This window comes from Panthera leo, chromosome B4, assembly GCF_018350215.1.
Source record: "Panthera leo isolate Ple1 chromosome B4, P.leo_Ple1_pat1.1, whole genome shotgun sequence".
In the NCBI taxonomy this organism is placed as follows: domain Eukaryota; kingdom Metazoa; phylum Chordata; class Mammalia; order Carnivora; family Felidae; genus Panthera; species Panthera leo.
Window position 1 is genome coordinate 12251369 of NC_056685.1, and position 11629 is coordinate 12262997.

General features: G+C 44.3%; 1 long non-coding RNA gene across 1 annotated transcript; it reads left to right on the top strand.

Annotated features, from left to right (window-relative positions):
* The first annotated feature begins 729 nt into the window (after positions 1-729).
* Positions 730-10007, top strand: LOC122223877. The gene is made up of 3 exons (XR_006204543.1): positions 730-1063; positions 1366-1559; positions 9936-10007. It is a non-coding gene; the product is annotated as an uncharacterized LOC122223877 (long non-coding RNA).
* Positions 10008-11629: the final 1622 nt, after the last annotated feature.

Genomic DNA, 11629 nt, shown 5'->3' on the forward strand with positions numbered 1-11629 from the left:
CGGCGGCGGCGCTGGCTCTTGTCACCCGGCAGCGGGAGCGCCAGGACCAAGGTCCGCGTCTTGAATCCGCAGGGGGAGGCAGAGGCAAGGGAAAAACCACCTCGAGCCCACTCGGGGGCTGCGGCTCGCGGGGTCGGCAGGAGGCGCTTTCCCGGGAGAAGTTGCCCCCGCCTGGCCGCCGCCGCCGCCCGGTCCCCTCAGCACGCCCCCCGACCCCTTCTCATTCCCGGGCTCTGTGCCTCGCGCAGCCGGAGCCGAACTTTCCGTTGGGGAGCGAGTTGGGGGCGGGGAGGGCGCGGCGCGGCGGGCCGGGTGCTGCCGGCGCCCTGCGCGCTGGCCGCGGGCCGGCCTGGGCGCTGCTCCGGACGCGGCGGCGGCGGCGGCGGCGAGCGCGGCCCCGGGGACGCGGCGGGCGGGCCGAGGGCGGCGGCGGCGGCGGCGGCGGGGTGCGAGCCGGGTCGGGGCGCTGACCGCCCCCGCGGGAGGAGGGGCGCCGGGGAGGAGGCGGCGCCGCCGGGACCCCGGGGCCACCTGCTGGTGGAGCGCGGCCGCCGCCATCCCCGGGGGCCCCGGCCGCCGCCACCCACCGGCCTGGCCGCGCGGCGCCCCGAGGAGGAGCCGGAGGCCGCGGCGCAGCGCCCTCGGCCCGGCCGGCCGGCCTTCCCGCGGGGACGGCGGGCCCTGCCTGGCACGGGGGGTCGGGGGGTCGGGGCGCCGCTGTTCGGGGCCCGGCTCTCGGCCCCGAGCTCGTCTGCCTCTCGCCGCCGCCGCCCCCCCGGGGCCGAGCTTGCTGTGCGGGGTGTCGGGGACCCTCCGGCGAGCCCACTCCTTGCCTTGAGATCCAGGAGGTCGGAGAGCCACACTCATGGGCTCTATGCAAGTTTTAGGAAACACACACACACATACACACACACACACACACGCGCGCGCGCGCACACACACACACACACACACACACATACACACACACACACACACACACGCATACACAACTTACCCCTCTGCGCTCTGCAAGGAAACGGAGAGATCTGAGAATTTACCGGTGAGAAGAGTACAGGAGAGAGTGAGCTTCAATTCTTTACATCAGTACAAAGGGGTTTGTAGGAAGATCCGGAGTTATATTCAAGGAGACAACTTGGAATGTGGGGCTTGGAGAGGGTGGACGGAGTGAGGGGCGCAACGTCAGTGGGTGCTTGTGTCTCTGCTGACTCTTAGGCAAGGAATGGTCAAGGCAGGTGCAGGGGACTCTGCGACTTGGTGTAATCGTGCCAAAAGAATCGACAGCAACAGAATGCTTTTATTACTTTTATATAATCTTCTCTGGGGAGCTAAGAGCACGCCATTTCTTTCTCACGACATCCTTAGGGTGGGAATGCAAGAGAATTTTACACCACGTGGGAATGGCGGTACAGGACTGCGATCTGACGTCCTTGAAGGTGCCTCACCAAACTGATGGTTCCTAGACCTAAATAAAAAGAGAATAGAGAAACGGATGACCCATCCAGCACCGTGGCAAATTCAGATGGCCCCAAAAGAGTGGAGAGGAGTATGAGAAAAGGGTATGTTGCTAAATATGACAAGTTTCACCCTGGGGTCTCTCTCAGATAAGGAGACAGCCATCTGGGTCCACTCTTATTTAGCTGGGATACACAGAATAGGACAACTTGGAGGAAGGGAGAAGTTGGAGGCAGCTAGCATACACACACCAGGAAACAAAACCAAGGCACAAGGTCATTAATTTAGTGGAAGCAGGGCCTGGTACACATTCTGAGGTCTTAGGTGGTATGCATCAAGTGAGGCGGCTGGTTATACCTGGCCAGGTTCAAGGAGAAATGTTCATGCAGTTCACCAAAGTAAACTCTTAAACAGAAGTTCTTAACCTATTTTGGTCACTGCCTCCTTGGAGATTATGTTCAAAGCTCAGGGTCCGTTTCCCAGAGAATATGTGTAGGACAAACAAAATTTTGTGGAGTTTTCTTGGAGTACTTGGACCCATTGGAGCTCCAAAAGGTGGCAAAAGAGGTCAAAGTGATAACAGGGATTAAATCAACTGTGCTATTTGGTTCTCTTCCACTTCCCCCCTCCTCTTTCTTTCTTTACAACAGGCAGTAGGAGCACCTGGGTGGCTGAGTCTGTTAAGTGTCTGACTTTGGCTCAGGTCATGATCTCATGGGCCGTGGGTTCGAGCCCCACAGCAGGCTCTGTGCTGACAGCTAGGAGCCTGGAGCCTGCTTCGGATTCTATGTCTCCCTCGCTCTCTGCCCCTCCCCCACTCACACTTTGTCTCTCACTCTCAAAGTTAAACATTAAAAAAAAAGTTAAAAGAAAACAGTAAAAAAGTAAAACAGAAAAAGTAAAAAGAAAACATCTGAAGATGTTTTGAATGTTTCTAAGGAAACAAGCACACCATTTTGTTTCCTTTCTTTTTTGTGATGTCTATTATTATTTATAAATTATTAAAAAAATGTTTATGTTCATTTATTTTTGAGAGAAAGAGAGCCAGAGTGCAAGCACAGAGTGAAGGAGATCTGAAGCAGGCTCCCTGCTGTTAGTGCAGAGCCCGATGAGGGACTTGAGCCCGCGAACTGTGAGATCATGACCTGAGCTAAAGTCGAACACTTAAACAACTGAGCCACACAGGCGCCCCTGTGAAGTCTAAATGTTAGTCCAAAAGCCACAAGGTTGTGTACTATACTGGTTGAGGAGCTTTTAGGATGCTTCCTGCCTTGGAGCATAAAATGAGATTTTATTATGCTCAAACTGTGGTGAGACCATTGAAAGTGCCACCAAGAAGCCAATCCCTAGGGGAGAGATGAACAACTTTGCATTTTCGGTTAGAATGGAAATATAAATTCTGTTTACTGAAGAAAATATTTTCAATATAATCAAGGATGAAATTTTTTAAAGTAATAATGTTTTTAAATAACAATCATTTTCCTTGACCCCTTTCTCCTGGCTCAACAAAGATGGTCTGTGAGTGAGTGGTCTACAGAGGCCAGAGGTCAGACCTGTCCTGTTAATGTCTAGAGAAAATCAATATTTTTTTCTTCTTATTCATCACAGGGTACAAATCACCATGCTTTACATAGCAAAATGTATATAGGTAAAGCTTAATGATGACATTTAATAAAAAAGATTGCTTTAAGCAGTAGGTCTGTGTTAGTTTGCTTGAGCTTCCATAACAAAATACAGTTGACTGTGAATCACAATTTATTTTCTCACTGTTCTGAAGATTACAAGTCCCAGATGAAGGTCTGGCAGGCTCGGTTCCTGGTGGGAGCTCTCTTCCTGGCTTGTACATGGCTGCCTTCTCACAGTGTCCTCCCTGTTGCAGAGAGAGAGAGAGAGAGAATTCTGATCTCTTCCTCTTCTTTTTTTTTTATGTTTATTTTTTTTGAGAGGAAGAGAGAGAGTGCAAGCAGGGGAGAGGCAGAGAGACAGGGAGACAGAGAATCCCAGGCAGGCTCCACGCCACCAGCATGGAGCCGGACTCTGCCTCCAGCTCATGAACTGTGAGATCACGACCTGAGCCGAAATCCAGAGTTGATCACCCAACCAACTGAGCCGCCCGGGGGCCCCTCTTCTTCTTCTTATAAGGACTCTACTCCCATCATCGGTACCCTGTCCTCATGACCTCATCTAAACCTAATTACCTCCCAAAGTCCTGCCCTCTAAGTACCATCATATTGGGGGGTAGGGCTTCGGCCTGTGAATTTGGGAGAACACAATTCAATTCATAGCAGTATCATTTTTGCTTGATTGAATATAGCTTTTGGGTTAGGGTATCCTGGAAAGTCATGTTGGAGATCTGTTAAGGTCCTTTCTCTGCCTCAACGGTACAAAGCCCCCAAACGTTTTAGAACTGCAGGTTTATGTATTATTTAAGGTTCACGGAAAACCAGTAAATGTTCTGTGACTTCATGGAGGCCAAACCTCATAAAACCATCCTCAAACTCAGTTGATTATAAAGATTAAACATAGATTATAATCTTTGACAAAGACAGGTAGTTTGGCCGGAAAACATTTAAGCAGTCTTAATCCTAATTCTTAAAACCCTTTCGAAAACTCTGTGTTGAGATGAAAATTTCCATCTTTCTTTAGATCCCTGCTGTCCAATAGAAATATAATGCAAGCCTTACATAGAATTTAAAGTTTTCTTTCTTTTTTTTTTTAATGTTTTTATTTATTTTTGAGACAGAGAGAGACAGAGCATGAATGGGGGAGGGGCAGAGAGAGAGGGAGACACAGAATCGGAAGCAGGCTCCAAGCTCCGAGCCATCAGCACAGAGCCCGATGCGGGGCTCGAACTCACGGACCGTGAGATCGTGACCTGAGCTGAAGTCGGACGCTTAACCGACTGAGCCACCCAGGCACCCCGAATTTAAAGTTTTCTATTAGCCATATTAAAAATACTAAAAATAAACAGGTTAAATTCATTGTAATATATTTTCTTTAACCCAGTGCATTAAAAATAATACCATTTTGACATGTAATCAATATAAACATTAATGAGATATTTTATGTTCTTTTTTTGGTACAAAATTTTGAAAATGGTGTGTATATTATACTTGGAGGGCAGATTAATTCAAATTAGCCAAATTTCAAGTGCTCAATAGCCACATGTGGCTAGTGGCTACCTCACTGGACAGCTCTGATTTAGAGGAACTATGATTTGAACCATGCTATTTATATCCATACAGATGATGATTATATCCAAACATTGTTTGTTTTATTAATAACTTTCAAAAAAGGAGATAAGCAGGATGGTATTATTGGATTTAAAACTTTATAAATCTTTGCTTGGAGTGTCTGGAATTGAAAATCCTGTCCTAGGTAGATTCTGGAATCTTTCAGGAAGCTTTAATAAAGATAAATATTGACTTTTCAGTTTCATGACAATTCCCCATCAGAAAGGTCATGGAAAGAATGGGCAACCCTGCTTTGGTCCCAATTTATCAATTTGTTTTTGGCCTAACTCATAGTTCATCTTTCATTTACTTTATGGGTTTTAGTTATTACATTTTATTTTATTCTTTTACTTATTTATTTTTTTTTTTAGTGCTTTATTTTTGAGAGAGAGACAGAGAGACAGAGAGACAGAGAATCCAATGCAGGCTCCAGACTCTGAGCTGTCAGCACTGAGCCCGATGTGGGGCTTGAACTCGTGAACCGCGAGATCATGACCTGAAGTCAGACGCTTAACCGACTGAGCCATCCAGGCACCCCTAGTTATTGTATTTTAAAGGAAAGGAAGAAGTATCTCTAAGAGATTACTTAAGTGAAAATGAGATCTTAGAACACTCCATAAATACTACCTTATATTTATATAGGACTTCTCTTATAGGAGTGCAAAGATATTTATACATTGTCTAATTCTCTGAATTGCTATATGAGGTTGGTAGATACTGCTATTCCAATTTTGCAAATGAGGAAAATCCTAAGACTAATTTTTAGTGCAACTTGGGGATGGTATACTGGTTTTCTGACAATCTTGAATGTGGTGCATTAACCTTGCTACATTTCTGTCATTTCTTTAAAATAAATATTTAATGTTCTTTTTTTTTTGAGATCTAACTTATATGCAGTAAAGAATATAAATCTGAAACATACACCTCAATCAGTTTCTTTTATTTTGATATACATCCATGTAAATTCCCTGCCCCAGATTAAGATACAGAACGTTTCCAGCCCACCAGCATGCTCCCTGTGGTCCCTCCCTGCAGATAACCCCCGCCCCCCGGGAAACCACAGTTCCAAAACCACAGCTCAATTTGTACCTGTTCTTGAACTTCATATAGATGGAATCGTAGTGTATGCTATCTTGGCTCAGGTTTCTTTTGGTCAACTTTATATCTGCGAGATTCATTCATATTGGGTATAGTGGCAGTTCTGTCTTCCATTGCTGTGTATAAACCTACCAGAATATTTTTCACCCATTCTGTTAATGGATATTCTTGTACATTTTTTTTCTTTTTTTAACTGAAGTATATTGACGTGCAGTGTTCCATCAGTTTCCGGTGTACAGTATGATGATTTAACAATTCTGTACATTACTCAGTGTGCGTCAAGATAAGTGGGCTCTTAATCCCTTTTATCTGTTTCATCTTTTCCCCGACCCATCCCTCCTCTGGCAGCCACCAATTTGTTCTGTTTTTAAGATTCTGTTCTTTTATTTGTCGCTTTCCCCCCCTCTGTTTTGTTTTAAAATAGTTTTTTTTAAGTGTACTTATTTTGGGAGAGAGAGGTGGGGTGCAGAGAGAGAGAGGGAGAGAGAGAGAATCCCAAGCAGGCTCCACGCTGTCAGCACAGAGCCTGACGTGGAGCTTAATCCCATGACCTGTGAGATCATGACTTGAGTCTAAATCAAGAGTCCATGCTTAACCGGCTGAGCCACCCAGGTGCCCCTGTTTGTTTTGTTTTTTAAATTCCATATATGAGTGAAATTATATGCTATTTGTCTTTCTCTGACTGACTTATTTCACTTAGCATTATACCATCTAGATCCATCTATGTTATTGTAAATGGCAAGATCTCAGTTTTTTATGGCCGAGTAATACTCCATTGTATATCTATACCACATCTTCTTTATCCTTTCGTCTGTGGATGGACACCTGGGTTGCCTCTGTATCTTGGCTGTTGTAAATGCTGCAATAGGCGTAGGGGTGCATATGTCCTTTCAAATTATTACTTTCATTTTCTTTGGGTGAATACCCCAGTAGTGGAATTATTGGATTATATGGTAATTCTATTTTTAATGTTCTTAGGAACCTCCATGCCATTTTCCACACTGCACCAATTTACATTCCCACCAATGGTTCATGAGGGTTCCTTTTTTTCCACATCCTCGCCAACACTTGTTATTTCTTCTCTCTCTCTCTCTCTTTCTTTCTTCTTCTTCTTCTTCTTCTTCTTCGAGAGAGAGAGAGAGAGAGAGAGAGAGAGAGAGAATCTCAAGCAGACTCCATGTTCAGCATGAACCTGATGCGGGGCTCTGTCCCACAACCCTGGGATCATAACTGGAACCAAAATCAAGAGTTGGGTGCTCAACCCACTGAGCCACCCAAGCGTCCCACTTCTGTTTTTGATTCTGACCATTCTGACCGGTGTTAAGTGATACCATGTTGTGGTTTTGATTTGCATTTCCCTGATGGTGAGTGATGATGGGCATCTTTTCATGTGGCTGTTGGCCATCTGGATGACTTCTTTGGAAAAATGTCTATTCAGTTCCTGTGCCCATTTTTAAATTGGATTATTACTATTATTATTACTATTATTATTATTTGGTGTTGAGTTGTATAAATTCTTCATGTATTTTGGATATTAACCCCTTATTAGATATATCATTTGCAGATATTTTCTCCCATTCAGTATGTTACAGACCGTTTGCTAGATGGTTTCCTTTGCTGTGGAAAAACTTTTTATTTTAGTATAGTACCAATAATTTAATTTTGCTTTTGTTTTCCTTGCCTGGGGAGATCTATCTAGAAAAACATTGCTAAGGCCAATGCCAAAAAGATTACTGCCTATGTTTTCTTCTAGGAGTCTCTGGTCTCAGGTCTCACATTTAGGTCTTTAATCCATTTTGAGTTTATTTTGCATATGGTGCAAGAAAGTGGTCCAGTTTCAATCTTTTGTATGTAGCTGTCCGGTTTTCCCAACACCATTTTGTGCAGAGACTGTCTTTTCCTTGTTATATATTCTTCCTTCTTTGTCATAGATTAATTGACCATAAAAGCATGGGTTTGTTTCTGGGCTCTCTGTTCTGTTCTCTTGATCTATGTGTCTGTTTTCATGCCAGTACCTTACAGCTTTGATTATGACAGCTTTGTAGTATTTCTTAAAATCTGGGATTGTGATAACCCAGCTTTGTCGTTAAGATTGCTTTGGCCATTTGGAATCTTTTGTGGTTCCACACGAGTTTTAGTATTATTTGTTCTAATTCTGTGAGAAAATGCTATTGGTATTTTGATAGGGATTGCATTGAATCTGTAGATTGCTTAGGGACATTTGAACTATATTAATTCTTCCCATCCATGAGCATGGACTATCTTTCCATTTGTTTGTGTCGTCTGTAGTTTCTTTCATCAGTGTTTTGTAGTTTTCAAAATACAAATCTTTCCTCATTTTTCCTTCATTAAGTTTGTCCCTAGGTATTTTATTCTGTTTGATATAATTATAAATGGAATTATTTTTGTAATTTCTCTTTCTGCTACTTTGTTATTAGTGTATAGAAACACAACCTATTTTTGTATATCGGTTTTGTATCCTGCAACTATGGAATTTATTTATTGTTTTGAATAGTTTTTTGGTGGAGTCTTTAGGGTTTTATATGTACAGTATAACGTCATCTGCAAATAGTGCTGTTTAACTTCTTCTTTACCAATTCCGATGTCTTTTTATTTTTCTTGTTTAATTGCTGTGGTTAGGACCTCCAGTACTATGTCGAATAAAAGTGAAGGGAATGGACATTCTTGTCTTGTTCTGTATCTTAAAGGTTTTAACGTTGAGTATGATGTTAGCTGTGAGTTTTTCAAATACGGCCTCAGCATAATGATTCAACGTTCCCTTGGAATCCACTTTTTTGAGCATTTTCATCATAAATGGATGTTGAATTTTGTCAAATTGCTTTTCCACATCCATCATGATGATCATATGATTTTTGTCCTTCACTTTTTAAAATGTAGAATGTCAGGTTGATTGACTTACACGCACTTAACCATCCTTGCATCCCCAGAATAAATTCCACTTGAACATGGTGAATAATCCTCTTAAAGTATTGTTGAATGTAGTTTGGTAATATTTTGTTGAAGATTTTTGCATCTATGTTCATCAGGGATATTGGCCTATGGTTTTCTTTTTTCTAGTGTCTTTGGGTTTGGGTATCAGGGTAATGCTGGCCTTGTAGAATGTATTTGGAAGCTTTCCTTCCCCTCCTATTTTTTGGAATAGTTTGAAGAGCATAGGAATTCAGTCTTCTTTAAATTTATCTGTGAAAACAGCTGGTCCTGGACTTTTGTCTCCTGAGAGTTTTGTGGTTACCAGTTCAATTTCATTACTAGTGATTGAGCTATTCAGATTTTTCTATTTCTCCCTTATTCAGTTTTGGAAGATCTTATGTTTCTATGTAGCTCGTGTTTTCATTCTCAATGGTCTTAACATCCTTCATTTTTAATGAAGCTAATTTCATAAAACTTTATGTCATGTTTAGATATTATTTTCTATCTGTATAAACTTTTTTTTTTTTTTTTAATTTTTTTTTTTTTTTAACGTTTATTTATTTTTGAGACAGAGAGAGACAGAGCATGAACGGGGGAGGAACAGAGAGAGAGGGAGACACAGAATCAGAAGCAGGCTCCAGGCTCTGAGCCATCAGCCCAGAGCCCGATGCGGGGCTCGAACTCACAGACCGTGAAATCGTGACCTGAGCTGAAGTCGGACGCTTAACCGACTGAGCCACCCAGGCGCCCCTGTATAAACTTTTTTTAAACTTGAATTTGTCAGTATATTAATTTCCTGAGGCTGCTGTAAGACACTACAACAAACTTGGTGACTTAACACAGTAGAATTTGGTCTCTCTGGAGGCCAGGAGTTGGGCATCAGTAATTCTGGGCTATGGTCAAGGTGTCATCAGGGCTGTGTTCCCTACAGAGTCTCTAGAGGAGAATCTGTTCATTGCCGCTTTCTGTGCCTTTCCTCTTCCAGCTTCTGGAGGCTACTTGCATTCGTTGACTTGTGGCCACATCATTCCCATCTCTGCCTTTGGCTTCACAACCTTTTTTCCTCTGTGTGTGTGAAGTCTCTCTCTACCTCTCTTTTCTAAGGACTCTTATGATGGCATTTAGGGGCCACCCTGATTTTCCAGGATAACTCCCTATCTCCCCTTAATGTAATCATATCTGCAAAGATCCCTTTTTCATATAAGGTCATGTTCACAGGCCTCAAGGGTTTGGACACGGATCTTTTGGAGATCCACCATTCAGTCTCACAGTCAAACTGACTCCAGTGTAACGAAACCCCAAGGTAAGATAGTGACATTATAGGCAAAGTTCTGGCTGGGAGCTGGAAGACTTGAGTGTGACCGCTTGTGCAAAATTTTACTGTCTGTGGGCCTCAGTTTCTTTACCTATGAGAACAATAACATATGCCTTTTCAACTCTACAGAGTTGTCTAGTCGTGGAATTCTGCACGTAAAAGGGTTTTGAGCTATTAAGATTTAGGGTCGTGTAGTGTTAATCCGTGTCGTACCAGAGGAGACGTGATTCAGTGTCTGGCCCTTGTAACTGCGGTTCTCATATCTGCATCCTCAGAGGTGTCTGGGCTGTGGGCGGAGTTAACCTGGATTCTCTCCCCAAATTGGAGACAGTGTAGTATCAGAGTTTGGAGTGTGTCCTCTGGTTTCAGACTTGCTGCGTTTGAAGCCCAGCCTGATCGCTTCCCCGTGGTACAATCTGGAGCTTTTTGGGGTCTGAAATAATAGAGTACCGTCCCAGCGCTCTATCCAGGCACAACTGAACCTAAAGAATTGTTAAGTAGTGGAAGGAGGTTAGCTACTTAAAGGAGTAAAAGGCGTGCAAGGGATCCACAAGGTGCACCCACCACACCTTGGCTGAGGAGAGGGGACAATAAAGGAACTGAGGACCGGGCCGGGAGTCAGTCCTCTCCAGAGAAGCCGCGGGGACCTCGGGAACATGCAGCCCGCTGGTGGGAAAGGACTTTCCAGAAGGTAGCGCCATTCTGCAGAAGCAGCTCTCTGTGAGGACGGTGTGGCCCCGGGGTACAGCTGGGGACTCGCCCAAAGCTGGCTTCTGGTTTCCCTTGCTGCCCAACAAACAAGGAGGGCCAGGGCCTGTCAGGGAGGACCATCCTGGGGCTGCTGCCTAACATTCGGCCAGTCCCAGCTCACAAAGCCGGGCAAAGGAGGGTGGGTCTGGAGCTGAGAAACCAAACATTGATAACCGGCGGTTATTTACTCCCTTACAATGTATATTCTTCACCTGGGAGCTGGGGGGAATCGTTGTGCCCCCCGCATAGAATTATCGTACAAAGTAGTGAATTCACGCGGGCGAGCGCTCAGACGAGCGGCTGGCACAGCCTCGGTCAGTTGTTCCTACTGGATCTTATTTCTCAGGTCCGAGTCATGAGCTCACACGGAGGGACAAAGACGACGCGGCCCCTGCCCTCACAGGGCCTCCCCTTTAATTTGAGGCTGGTCAGATTTGAGATACTTCCTAGTTTATGTTTTAAGGAATAACACTGTCTCAAAGCCTACCTCCAAGAATTTTAAAAACTTCTTCCCATAGTAGAACAATTTTTTTTTTTTTTTTTTTTTTTTTTTGCTGGAGCTTTTTCAGCAGGGACATATGCGTGCTATTTTTTTGTCTGACTCTGTGAATGAAGATATCGGTGCCAAATCAGCGACTTCCTTGATCCGATACTTAACTGCCTGCCGTGGGTCAGGCAGTGTCCTAGGCACTGGGGATATAGATGCAGACAAGGCACAACCAAAGGTTTCTGTCCGCGTGGAGCTTAGATTGCTAGGTGGGGGCTGGAGGCGACAGGCAGTAAGCAAACTAAATAAAACTACGGTCCAAGTGGTAAACACTCGGTGAAAATTAAAACCGGGAACAGG